The sequence below is a fragment of the Poecile atricapillus genome, chromosome 2, assembly GCF_030490865.1.
Source record: "Poecile atricapillus isolate bPoeAtr1 chromosome 2, bPoeAtr1.hap1, whole genome shotgun sequence".
Lineage (NCBI taxonomy): Eukaryota > Metazoa > Chordata > Aves > Passeriformes > Paridae > Poecile > Poecile atricapillus.
Window position 1 is genome coordinate 116,910,016 of NC_081250.1, and position 14,057 is coordinate 116,924,072.

Below are 14,057 nucleotides of genomic sequence, written 5' to 3' on the forward strand. Positions count from 1 at the left end.
AGCCATGTGTGGCCCAGAGTGGCAATCCCCATGCTGTGGAGCGAGCTCAGGACATGCAGAGTAAGTCCCCAGACCACCATCCTCAGCAATGCACAGAACAAATAGAACTGTCATAATTCACAGGAGAACAAAGACTGAAAATTTTCTGCCTCAATCAAGCACTATATCGCAAAGTTCCATGGCTCACCAAGTAGAAAATAATCCAGACAATTCTGTTTATTGTTATATTGGTTAATTTTACTTTGTCCCAAACTGCCCTTTTTTTCAGTAATGTTCCTAGTAATGCAAATGTCATTCAGCTTTATTCAGATAAACCATGTCAAGTGCATATGTTTAGCAGAGAAGTGCTCCTTTCTGCCAAAAAATTAATTCTGAATTTCTCTAATACGCTTTGTGAACAATGTTTTTATTACCTTTGTAGAATGCATCTCCTCTCTACAGAAAATATGGTTACCGACAGCACAAGAGATGATATGGAATAAAAGTAAATCTAACATTCAAAACAATAATGAGTATTTCTACATATTAGCATTCATACCAAGCTTAAATTCAGTACTATTTGGATCACAGATGACTATTGAATGCTATGGCGAAGTAGCTATAAAAGCAACAATAACAACAATTTTAAAATAGTTAACAGTGTGAATTGGAAGATTTAATATGTTTTCTTCCTTTAATGTACAGCCCATTCCCAGAATTTTACTGGACCATGTGGACAGACCAACTGTCACAGCTGTCTATCAAGGCTGAATTAGATGAAGACAAACAATACAGGCTTTGTGGTTCAACTGAAGCAGCAGTCTCGAAAGTTTCCATTTCTCATCTGCGGGCACTGTGGGAGCATTGTCTTCCTCCTCTCTGAAAAGAGAATGGAACAATTATGTTACTGAAATTCCTCCGCAGTGGGTCTGAAAGACTGTTTATATCCAGCCAGGGAGACAGGGAAAACTAAAAGCTGGGATTTCATGACAGCAGGTGGGAGCAGTTTCAGGGTATATACTTCAGTGACATAATGGTACTGATTCTTCTCTTTTAGGGTAAAGGCAGTGCTGCAAGATTTACTAGCAATGGAGGAAATGGCAGTAAAAATGCAAAGTTAAATGCAGTGGTAAAATTATGAATTCGAAACAAAGTTTTACAATTGGCTTTCTGAATCAGTCTGGTAACTAAAACTGGTGCTCATGGTAGCAAACTTGAAAAAATATACTGGTCACAGAAAACTTTTTACCATTTACTATTTTAGGGGCCTTACTAAGTGAAATGCTGAGTACTAACTCTCATGGGAGTCAGGTAGGCTCAAGGGATAGAAAGGAACCACCCAATTTCTCCTAATAGCAGTAATATTCTTATCCATCAGCAGCATTAATCAATATTTGATTTCATGCAAACATGTATTCACGTGCTTTGGTATGACCTTAGGAATCACAGGTTGCCCCAGTGCTCTCAGTTCAGAATCAGTGGGTATGAGAGTGTCTGACTGCTTCATTCTGTTGTACTAATCATTTCCTTATTTTTTTCCCCCGAGGTTATTATAGTCCTAACAATAGCTCAGTGTGTACACATAACAATCTGAAAGTGCTCGTGTGTAAATGGTCACCTGGGGCTACAACTACGAGTGCTTGCAGGAAGTCAACACATTCCAGAGAGTTCCTGCTCTGGTCCTGAGAGGGGAAGGGAGTGTAGAGGTTGTCAGTGACAAGCAGCACTGCTACAAAGATGTGCCCATCCACAAGACAATCTGTGATTTCCACATACTCCCTGGTTATCACTCAATAGCCCCCAAAAACCACGTTTTCTGGCAGCAGCAGCATTTGATGGTCCACTTGAAGAGCTTGCTACCAGCTGCCTCCTAAGGCAGGCTGTAAGCAGCAGGTTTTACACAGCACAGAGGATTCCAAGTTCTTCCTGGGGCTTGGCATAAAGGTTTAACATGAAAAAACAAAACAACCAAGTAATAATAACGAGTTATTCTCCATCTCTGGAAAAACTCTTGGCATGTTTTTCAGTGGGCTACTGATACAAGGGTGCAGGGACCAACTGCCCCCTCCCTGAAGTGAACAGAAAGTTTCCATTTCTATGGCCAGACAGCACTGGATCAGTGAGTAAGACTGAACAATCCACGTGAGAAAGTTCAAAAGAGGCTAAAACCTTTGTGTTTTTAAGATTCCATTTAGGTAAACTAATGCTGTGACACAGTGACACTTCTTCAATCTCAATTAGTGCTAAACTAATTAAGAAAATTGTTTTACACACTGCAGTGAGTAGTACCTCTCTTCCTTCTTGGATAATCCCTCGTGTGATGTAAGGGTGATTGAGTATCTAATTACTCTTTAATTGAATGCACATTTTGTACATTTTTAGCTAGTTCAAGCTTAATGCTTTTAGTCCAAAAGTCAAAGTCAGTGAAATTAAGTTGAACTGGGATTTGGTGCCTATTGTATTAATGAATTACTCTTTGAAAGGAGCCTAATTATGAGCCAGTCTGAAGATTTCAGCTGTGTTTGTTACAGAAATACTTAATGTATTGTCTGGCAAAAGACTGTATGCATTGGTAGTGTTGTTATCCATGTTTACACTTGTTTATTCTTGTTTAATAATAACTTTCCTACTTTCTGGTCCTCTACAGATCAAATAACTATTCCCAAAGAAAACCTTCCAGGATCAGTGTCATGAAGTGCAAATACCTTCAAAATCTGAGAATTCTTCATAATACCCATGGTTTGAAAAAAAAAAAATATTAAAAAAGTTAATCAAAGCTCAGAAATCAACCTCAGAATTTTTTTTTAAAAAAATCATTATTTTTCAAGAAGATTTATATCTAATTCTTTATATAGAAATTTTATGCACCTATACTCTTTATATAGAAAATTTTCTTGCACAAAACTGGGACAAATGGAACACTATAAATTTCATCTCAGAAACAAGGAGAAGAAGCAGGAGCAAAGATAAGGAGCAAAGCTGTTATATTTTTAAGAACCAAAGGTCCCAATGTTCCTATAGCAATAGAGAGAACATATTTAAAAGAGAAGATATGAGAAAACTTCAGTGAAAAGGATTATTTTTCAAAGTCTTTCAAAAGTGTTGAGAAAGTGCAAATAAAAAGACTGGAGAAATTAAACAGGATGGCCATGATAATAAGTCTTTCCATCTGATGGGGGGGAAGTGAGATGTCCCACTGCAGCAGCTTTAGGTCAAGATCAATACACAAGATCAAAACCTTTATTCTGCTGCTTAAAACTAGTCAATCTCCTTTCTGGAGTGCTTTTCTACTTCTTTTGTCTTACCATATTCCTTATCCCCATTGTCTCACACAATGTCCTATCTTTTTCTTTATGGAAGGAATCTTGTCTTCTCCTCCCTAACATTAAGATAAATCAAAAAGTTTTTAAAAAACAAAAGACAGTATAATACTGACAAAACATTACCTTTATCCTACACCTTCCTAAAAACAGCAGCTGAAAGTACAGCCAGGAGAGGATTCAGAGTGTCTCAGAAAAGAGAACTGACTACCTGATCAAACTTATCTTTCTTGAAACGCTTTGCATTCCTTCCATGAAAAGGTTACAATTCATGAAATCAACATCAAGTTCTGCGGGCATTTAGCTACATCTAGCTAACTAAAATATATCTCTGTTTGTCTTGAGCTATGGGGATGCATAAATGTTTTTAAAGAAAGTTTTGTTGGGTAGCACTGCTCTGTCATAATCTCTGCTCTTATCCATAAAACATTGCTAACAACAGTTAGTACTGACACTGTTTCTTGAGTGGCAAGTATCAGTCGCAAAACCATTTTCAGTAATCCAAATAACTTGGTAGTTTTCATTGCTATTTATTTACAAAACACATCTGTTTGCATAGGAAGAGTTTGCATATTTTTCATTGCATTGTCTTTATCCATACAAAATAATCAGAATTAAAATTCCAATAAGAGTAAGGAACTGGGCCTACCTGGATCTTCAGTTTCAATGGAGTAATAACGTTCTGCTTAAATCTGTGTGATTTTATCCAGGTAAAACAGAGTGCACTTCCAGTGCCTAACTTGTATAACATTGGTGAAGAAGGAAAGCAAATTGCAGGCTCTCTTCTCTGTATTGTACAGACATATGTACCTGTCCTTCTAGTACCTTTGGTATTTGAGAGCCTATTGCATTATATTTTATATTATGCTCTACTCTCTTTTTCTAGAAATGGGTGTAGCTTTATCAATGATGATTGAAGCTTCCTACTATTTTGACACACCACTAATTTGCACCATTTTCCCCTGAAGTGAAAATACCGTGGCAGAGTTTCAATGTGTGTTCAGACTCTAACTTGTTTATTGTGATTGCAAATAAATATGTTATGAGGGTCTTTTGTATGACTCTGGGTTCCTGGCTACATTTTCAGTTCCCAAGTAGCAGTCTACAAACCATACATGGTTTATGGTAAGCTGCTGGGAATTATATTCTCAAAACTCTTTTTATGAAAAGTTGACAGCAACAGTGAATTATGAATAGGAAACACTGTGTGATGTTGGTAGAAACTCACAGGTCACAAAATTTAGGAGCACTTGTCACCATAAAGTATCTTATTTGAAGCATAAGCAGGGATCTGATTCCTAGATTACTTTATGACGTTTTTAGCTTTGAAAAGGAAGCACAGTAATCTTTCCTCCTTGCTTCTTAACATTTTGACCATTTTCCATTCCTCCAAAATTCCTGTATTTCTAAAAAGAGCTCAGTAAGGAGCTGAACAATTCCAATATGATACTAACACTGAAAACTCAAAATGGTTTTCTTTCTCATTTAGGCTTGATCATCTGCTATCCTGGCCTGGACACATATATACCTACCACAGCAAGGACCGACCAGTTTATGACTTTTGTCTGCCTCTGGCTACCAAGTCTCTACGTTCTGGCCCCCATGTCAGAGGTATGTCATATAAGCAACAAAAGTCTTTTTGTAGTCACTAATTTGAACCATCAGCAGTGGGAAAAAAATTATGCTGATATTACAGGGTTCACTTGCAATTTCAGTGCACACCCTACTCCCTGCTAGTACAATGAAGTAGACGAAAACAACCTCAAAAGGCACCCTTTTTCATCCGTTCCTGGAGATTCTGGTTGCCTGAAGTCTCCAAAAGTTTTGTTTCCAGTAGGCCTCTGATTATGGTGTGTGGCTCACAAGCCAAAGGTGTTTTGCCCTCTGTCCTACAGTCATGCACTCAAGTGTAAGCACATTCTCAAGAACTCTGAAGTGGCAGCAGAAGGTTGGGCACTGGGCATAAGACCTTAAATACAGAAGTACAATCATCAGTTTTGGTGATAACATGAAGTTCAGTTTCTTTAAAAAACTGAAACTGAACAATTAAACCAATTACCTTCTAAGCACAAACTCTAAATTCATGGAGACAAACAATGACCAATAAAAATATCACTCACTTAGAAACAGCATAAACACTCATATTTCAACAAATCTAGGAAACTGCTGTTTGCATTTCTAAAGAACTAATGTTGATAATCCTTCTGTTGGGTTGATTTGGGTTTTTTCAAGCAGGAAAATGATAAGAACAGTTGTAGCAGCCTAATGATGCATGGCTGCTGACAGCTCATTCGAGCTCTGGACCTACACAACAGGAAAGGATAAAATCACCAATTGTTAGAACTTCTGCAGAGCAACTTGTTTGTGAATTCACAAATTGAAAATGCTTCTAGTAAACTGAGAGTAATTATTACTATTGTGGATTACTATTGTGGATGTCCATTAAAACAGAATTTTCACTTGAGATCTTTTAACATAGAAATACAGTCCATAGCATTCCGTCACCCTTCCCATTTCTCAAAGGCAAGGTACAACTGCACGGCTCACTCTGGATATCAATGTTCTTTCATATTCTACAATCTGTTATCATACAATTCACAAGTCCATAAAGAGGAGAGTGCACCACCACCTGTTTAGTTCTAGTTCATTCGCACTGGCATTCCCTGTTCAATATCCTGGGAAAGGAGCAACGTGGTTTTGTTGCCACCAGAGCTGTTAACAGCTTCAAAAGCATTATCCATTCACAAAATGCACCAGATGCAGTCACCACATCGCCCTCTCTCATTGCTGTGGATCTAATGTTGTGCCAGCTTTTCCTTGTCTGCTCAGACTTCTCACTATCATGCAAAGAGTCTCTGCAGCATCAGAAATGCGGTCTCTGTTCCTCCCACCCTAAATTATACCCTCCTGTTCCCCTAAGCTTGCTGTTTTAATGATGTCATTTGGTTTTTTTTTCTCTAATCTTGAATTTACATCTAGGAAAACAGTCATTATATTAAACGTGTTTTTAATCTGAATTAATTTCTGCTACCATAACCTACAGGACATTGGATAAACTTGCAGATGTTTGCAGTCTGAGGTCTACCACAGATGCATGTGTATGGATAAGTGTGTATATAAACTTGTATATATAAAAATTGATGCTTTCTGAGGAATTTCTGAATCAGTCAAGAATGAAAAAAATTTCAGGAGAACTTGACTAGTGTATGTACATAGATGGAGTAGGTATGAGACACCATCATATTTGGAGGACAATTATGAATACATAACAAATTGTGTCTGAGATGGGGAGTTTTGAGACAACACACTAGAGATCACATTCTTATTAATTATTCTCAAAGGAAAGAAAATTAAAGTTTACCACTTTAAAAAGAAAATATTATTTTAGCAAATTGTCTTTTCAAACAAGCTCTTACTGTCTTGTATTAAAAGATTCATGTGATTTTTAATGACTTCTATAACAGGCAGCTATTTGACCTCCTCTTAGTAAATAGGAGCAATGCCATTTACCAACTCTGCATGGAATCGTGTATACACCTGTCATGGGGTGACTTTACCTTTAAGATAGCTTTGGGAGCTAAGGAAGTTGAAACTGCTGGTGGCTGATGGGAGTCTTTTCTCCTGACCAATTATCAGTCATTTCTAAGAATTGACAGCAGTTTTGACCATTAAAAAATGAAGTCAACCTGTGAACACCTCCTTAAGATGTAAAGTCAGAGGACTCTTGCTCTCTTTGTTTCCTGGCTGTGAAAGGTAACAGAGCTCTGGCTGGCCTCCCATTCCCTGCCCAGCTGTCCTGGGTTGATTATGATGTTAAATTGTATCCCCATTCGTCCACCTAGCCCAGAGACAGGTTTTATATTCTTAAAATTCCATCTAAGACTAAAAGTGAGTGGAAAAGAAGCACCGAGTCTGTTATCAGAGACTGTACTTGCTCCCCCCCCATATCGGGAGTTTTGACTACAGCACAGACAGACAACAAGACACAGATCGCCTTGGCTTTCCAACTAGCCGGAGCAGAGAGGTCTTCCTGGACTGTTCTCTTTCCCTTTTCTGAAACAAATCGAACCTGCTTTGGACTGGGGACTCGGGGGAGCACCGGGAGCTTGCACCCGTGGACTACCGGGAGCCCAGCCTGGGCAGCGGCATTTTCCAGCGCCGAAGGGACTGATAACAGAGCAAACACCCACAGGAAAGAGACCCTCTGAAGTTTTGTCATCTCTTCTGAACGGCGAGAGGTTTTGTAATTTGATAGCATTCATTTTTGTGCTGGGTGGTGCTGTGCCTGTGAAATAAACAGGTTTTTTCCACTTCTCTCAGAGAAATCTCTTCCCGAACCGGTTGGGGGGTGGGGGAAAAGAGCCACGTGAGTTTCCTTCCCGGGGAGGGGGGGGGAAGCCCCACTGGAGGTTTTCTCCCAAATTTGCCCTAAACCAGGACACCAGCCTTGCAGCCTGGGCCGGGGCTGGGCCCAGCGGCTCCCGGACGGGAGATGGGGCCTGCGGGGCTTGCCCCGGGCTCTGGCCGGGCCAGGCCGGTCCCTGGCTCGGCTGCAGGTTTTGCTGTGGCTGAATTCACCAGAGACTGCCGAGTAAAGAAAGGAAAAAGCTCTTGATCTGCGGCAGGCTGAGACAGCGACCACACTCTCCAGAGCAGCCATGAAGAATCTTCTATCGAAGACAGCTCCAGCTCCGGCAGAGATCACAGAACCATCTACAAAAGCCTGGGCAAGATTTTAACCTTTTCATTACCTAGATGAGACTTGCAGATTAATCCTTTTATCCAGAGAGAGAAAAAGAGAGTAATCAACATGTAAAGAGACTTTATAAACTATCAGAGACAGTAAAGAAAAGAAGCTTCAGAAAAGGTAGAGAATAAGGAGATGCTTTATAAGCTGAAATATTTTTCCGTTAAAGCTATGGAGATGGACAATAAGGTCCTGAAAAAACTCCTTTACTTCATGACAGAGTATATAGGGAGGAATGGAGTGTTCAAAGTTTGGATTTTGAGCAAAAAGTGGAGTAATTGTGATACAGTGAGGTGCTGGAACAGAGTGAGGCGAAGATTTGAGGCTGCTTGAAGCAATGAGAAATCTGTTTCCAGGGAAGCTCACAGAGACAGATAAAGAGAACTTTTGCCTTTGAATAACTCATCCTTAAAATGACATCCCTAGACTCATGGCCCATACACACCTCAGAGTGATGTGAAATGGGAGGAGTGAGCTCTGATGACAGGATTTCTGGGCAGCTGGCATCAGGGAAATAGAAAACTATAACAGAAATAGTTTTCTTGTGAGAAACTCCGTAGATTAACAGAAGGAGACTTCTGTTTCTCTACAAAGACTGATGAAAAGACTGTAGCAGGAATTGGGACTGTTTTAAGCACCAAAGTTCTAAAGTTTTTCTCTCTCTATGTTGTCACATGTACAAAGGAATGGTCAAGTAGTGGGGGATAAAAGAGTATTCTGGAAGTTTATTCTGGGTTTTGTTTTTTTTTTTTTATTCTTGTAGTTAATAAACTTTCTTTATTCCTTTTAAGTTTTAAGCCTGTTTTGCTCTTGTTCTAATCCATATCTCACAGCAAGAAATAAGTTTTTTTTTAGTTACTGCTTTAAAACCACGACAACACCCTGGTGTATAAAGGGATGAAGACACATTGGCATGCCAAACTGAGTTCATTATCATTACAACATCAAGTTGATATTCAAGTATTTGAAATCTGAAGTTTTGCTCATTCACAGATAAAACTGACATAAAAGAGGGGAAAGGCATGTCTATCAGCTACATGTAAAGCAACAAGAATTAAAGAGGGGAGGTGATAAATCCATTGGAAACCACAAATAATGCTTTCTTCAGTGAAGAATGCAGCACTGGAAAAGTATTTATCCATTAGAAAAGGTGGCAAAGCCCAAAATTCCAGTAAGCCTTCTGGAATAGTCACAATTCACATATTGAGAAATAGTGTGTCAGGCCTACAGCTGTCAAATAAATAGCCTTTAATGAAATGGTAGATTTAAGATTTTTGTTGTTTGATTTCTGAGAGTGGCAGCATTTGTTTTCCTCACTGTTAGGCTTTGCTGTATAACAATATTAACTAGAAATCTTATTCCAAGATCATCTGAAATTATCAAGAAATAGCTCAATGACCATAGCACGGGTTCTGAGTCAAGCAGAAAGTAAAAAAGAAACTAGCATTAACACTGAGGAAGTCACAATGTTATCCCTTCTATTCTCTTTCAGAAAAGGACTGGGGAGTCCTGGCAAACCTCAAGTTCAAGCTAGGTCAGTAATGTACCCTAAGGCAACAATGAAGTTCTGCAGCTTTCTGGGCTGCACTAGGAAAACCACTGCCAGCAGGTGAAGGGAAATGCTTCTACTCAGCACTGATAGAACATCTGGAGCACTGGGTCCAGTCCTGGGTTCCCCAGTTCAGAAGAAACACAGACATACTGGAGATCAGCAACAGGCTACAATCATGCTAAGGGATTGGAGCACCTGCCATAAAAGGATGGCTGAGAAAGCTGAAACTTCCCAGCCTCCAGAAAAGATGTTTCAACAGGGATTTTATCAATGTATAAATAATAAATAAAGTATTTAATAAATACTTCATGAGAACAAGTAGAGAAGATGGAACCAGACTGCATCTTCAGCTGCATCCAGTGAAAGGAGAAGAGGCAATGGGTACGAACTGAAATACAGGAAATTTCATTTAAAATTAAGAAAAACCTTTTTCCCTGCAGGAGTACACAGGTACAATTTGCTTACAGAGATTAAGGAGTCTTCATCCTTATGATATTCAAAACCCAGCTGGACACGGCTTTGTGCAACCCACTGTAGTTAACACTGCTTTGAGCAGAGGATAGAACTAATAGATCTCCAGAGGCACCTTTCAATTACAACTACCCTGTTATTCTATTGTTCTTCACTCTCTAAGTCTGAACTCAATTTTTTAACCTTCCATGTCTGAAAGCAAATCTGTACTGAACTTTTCCTTCAAACTCCTTAACACCCAACTGATTCTTTCACTATGATTTAAAAAGGTTAGAACTTTTTTACATGGCTTTTTCAAAAGAAATGTATTTGAAAACTTCAGCAACTGCAGGAGGAGGATTAAAAGGTCATCTAATGGGATGTAATTTGGATGCATGTCAAAAACTCTACCAAAACAGAATCCAAAAGCTCATTAACCCCAAGCTATATGAGAGAGATATGTTTTTAGCAGGAAAGAAGCAGAGCCAGGAGAGGCCAACTAGATAGCAGCAAACTTTTTCTAAAACCCACTGGGTTAAAGGAAGCAGAGAAGCTACAAAGTTATATCTGTTATCTGTCATCCTGGAGGCCCCCTTTAGAGCCTGACCAAACTTTGTCTTAGAACTGGAGAGGAGTATTTTGAGATCTGGGCTTTTCCATGTAAGAGGAACATTAAAAAAAAAAAAAAAAAAAAAAAAAAAAAAAAAAAATTAGCTCTTTCCTTGGTATTACACACCATGATATTCCATGTTTGTGTCAACTCTGCTTCTTACTCAACAAATTAGAAGAAATTACATCAAAGACCAACATATGCCATTTGATCATAACCCACAAAGGGTTCAGTTTTGTCAAGGCTTAAATCAAGGCTGAGGAGCAGATGTCCTGAAGCTTTGGGAGCATGGTGTGTATAGAGCCTGCCTTCTGATTCAGTCAAAATTAATTAGACCTTTCAAAAAAACCTCTTTCTACTCCTGTGGATACACTGCTGAAACATTTGTCTTCTTCTTTCCCTGACAGAGTAACAAAGTCATGGCAAACTAACATTACTCAAGGTTATTCAACCAGCTGTGCCACTCTGGCTTGAAATAAAAAAAACAATTGAAATTTTACTGACAGGAATTCCAGCAACCTTGGCAGAGAGGCCAGTGTGCAAGAAAAGTCAGCCAGTATGTTTGTAATTCTAATATTAAAGATATACCAGAGCTTTATAAGGAAAGGTAATCTGTGCTTTGAAAAGCAGGAATGCTCCTCTTGAATCACTAGGAAGATGCTACCTTGAAAACTATTACTTCCCCATCTACTACTGAGTCTTCATAGCAATATTCAGCTGCTGCCAGCAATCCCAGCTTAAGGGACTTCCCTTGTTCCTGTGAAGGAAGGAATCTTTTCCAGGATTTCTGAGGTCCGTGTGAGGAGCTACTGTTCCTCAACACCTTCGTCCTGGAGAGGTGTGAGGAAATCACTACAAAGTAAGTAGGATTGTTTCCATCCCTTTCTACCCCATTGCATAGAAGAACTGTGAACAAAGCCACGGGATTTCCTTTTACACTTCATTTTTTCAGCTCCCTAAACTTAATAGCAAAGATATATAATGAAACCTTGATTAGTTCAGCGCTACTTGGACTGATGCACACAAAACTGAAAAGATCTTCCGATAAATAATTCAATTAGGTGTAGGGAAACAAGTATCATTTCTTCTTTGAGCTACACTGTGTCAGGAGTCACAGCTCTTCCTCAGTGCTTGAGTGTCCACAATTAGTATGGCCCTACAGTGAGGACTATTACTTTGCATTAAAAATTCCATCATTTGGGAATTAAAACTGCAGATTATTTTGTGAAGCAAAGCTGAGATAAATCTTATTATATAGAACAAATCTTTATAAGTACTGACAAATGTAATAAAATTTCAAACATGAAAGCAAAAGGGAAATTTTAACATTTCAATTCCATCATTGTAAAGGAAACTCTTTCATGCTTAAAATTCAAACTCAGTGTGTCAAGTAATTTCACTGTTACAGACTTGAATTACCTGCACTGGCCTGAGGGCATTATTCACTCTCTGAGAAAAATTGTACTTTAATATTGCTACAATTTTCCCAAGTAATTTTTATGCAGAAGCTGGGATGAATTTGAAACATCCATTTCAAGATTAAAGTGACAACACTTGGTTACTGCAGAGAACCATGTAATTGAGAATTGGTCTTAGGAATATGCCCAAAATTAAATATGGGAATAAGAAAATAATATTTTAAAAATGAATCAATGTTTTGGGGTTTTTGTTTAACTTCTGGGATGCAGATATTAAATAGGGTTATAAAATACAAATAAACCCTTACTTCAAAAATGTTTAGATGCATACACTATATCGAATGTTTATGCTATATGGAAAGACCATGAAATTGTTGGTCAATGTCCTAGTCAATTTAATAATTTCTATCATATGCAGGAGGGAGGATAATCTTTTCACATAGTTTCAATGGATCTCTTTCTTGGAAGCACTGAATTATGAAAATTTTTTATGGGTTATCTGCTGCCTGATCACTTGTTACTTCACATGAAACTGGAGACTGGACCCTGAGCATGCTCTGCATGGGCTTAACTCCACAACAGAGCCTGATACGAACTAGCAAGGGCAAGAATTTAAAGTGCAAATAAATATCCTTACCCAAAACAGTTTATCAAAACCTTTTTAGTGGCATGCTTTGCAGATGAAACCCCAGAAGAATCTGTTATTTTTTAGCTTTGAAGAAATATGAAGATAGAAAATCTGAGGCTTTTATATGATGTATTTCAACAGTAAATAGGGTAACGGGGAATACCCAATGTTTCTATTATTTAAATAAAGTTCTTTGTTGAAAACTAGAGGAAAAAATTTATTATGTTAAAAAGCAGTAGTACTTATTGAAGAAAGCAATCAAACAGATTATTTTCTTGAAGATTCCCCAGAATTTCTCTCCTATTATTTGCATTAAAGGGGGATCACTTCTTTTCAAAATCAACCATAAAGCTGGTGCCTCAGCTCATTACTTTCAATTTCAATTTGCTTTAGAATAATAAAATTGTTTAAGTTAGAAAAGACCTTCAAGATCATCATGTTCAACTATTAACCCAGCATTGCCAAGTCCACCACTAAACCATGTCCCTTAAATCATATCTACACATCTTAAATGCCTTCAGGAATGGTGACTCAACCACTTCCCTGGACTTTTACTCTCTTTGAATCTCATTGCCACGTTTTTCATTATAGCAAAACAGCCTTTAACTAAGTATAATAATGATTAGGAGTAACTGTTGAGCATTAAGGGGATTTATTTTGTAACTGATAGAGGATGGGGGAACATGACATCCCCCATGACATGAGACGTTTTGACAACTGAAGCACGGTTAATGCAGGTTCATATGTGTATTTCTCTTATGTCATCCTCAAATTCTTGCTCTGTGAGTCAAAAAAGGTGGAAAAGAAGCAGTAACTACTTTTGTTTCCCCTTGCACCTTCACTGGAGTTGGCTAGAATTTAGTCTTGTTGGGAAAGAACAGCATCATTAAAAAAAAAAAAAAAAAAAAGAGTGCCTCCTTCCACAACTACTACCCTGTAGTAGTGAGGGTGAAAAGATCCACCAATGATGGAATGATGGCTGGTCTTCCAGAGACATGGTGAGGAATCAACCAGTAAAATTCGGTAACTGGGGAAATATACCACATAACCAAGGCATACTGTGCTCTTCCTCACTGCAGCAGGATAAATTTAAAGCTACAAGAAGTAATTGTGATGTAAATAGGCATCCTGATTCACTGCCTGGATAGTGGTGAATGACTTTCTTGTTTTCTATTGCTTTGCTTGCATGAATGCCTTCTGCTTTACCTATCAAATGTCTTTGCTTCAACTCACAAATTCTCTCACTTTTACCCTTCTGAGTCTCTCTCCCATCCCACCACGTCAAAGTGACTGAGCAGCTTGTGGGGCTTGGTTGCTAACTGGAGTTAAACCATGACATAACCAAACTATTGT

The 14,057-nt window shown here is 38.5% G+C and overlaps 1 protein-coding gene across 1 annotated transcript in view; it reads right to left on the minus strand.

Moving 5' to 3' along the window:
• Positions 1-390: 390 nt before the first annotated feature.
• The window catches only part of CA8 (carbonic anhydrase 8), a 49,912-nt gene continuing 36,245 nt past the window's right edge, over positions 391-14,057 (minus strand). The window contains exon 9 of the mRNA XM_058833013.1: positions 391-858. The gene's annotated coding sequence lies outside the window, so the exon portion shown is untranslated. The remainder of the gene's footprint in view (positions 859-14,057) is intronic.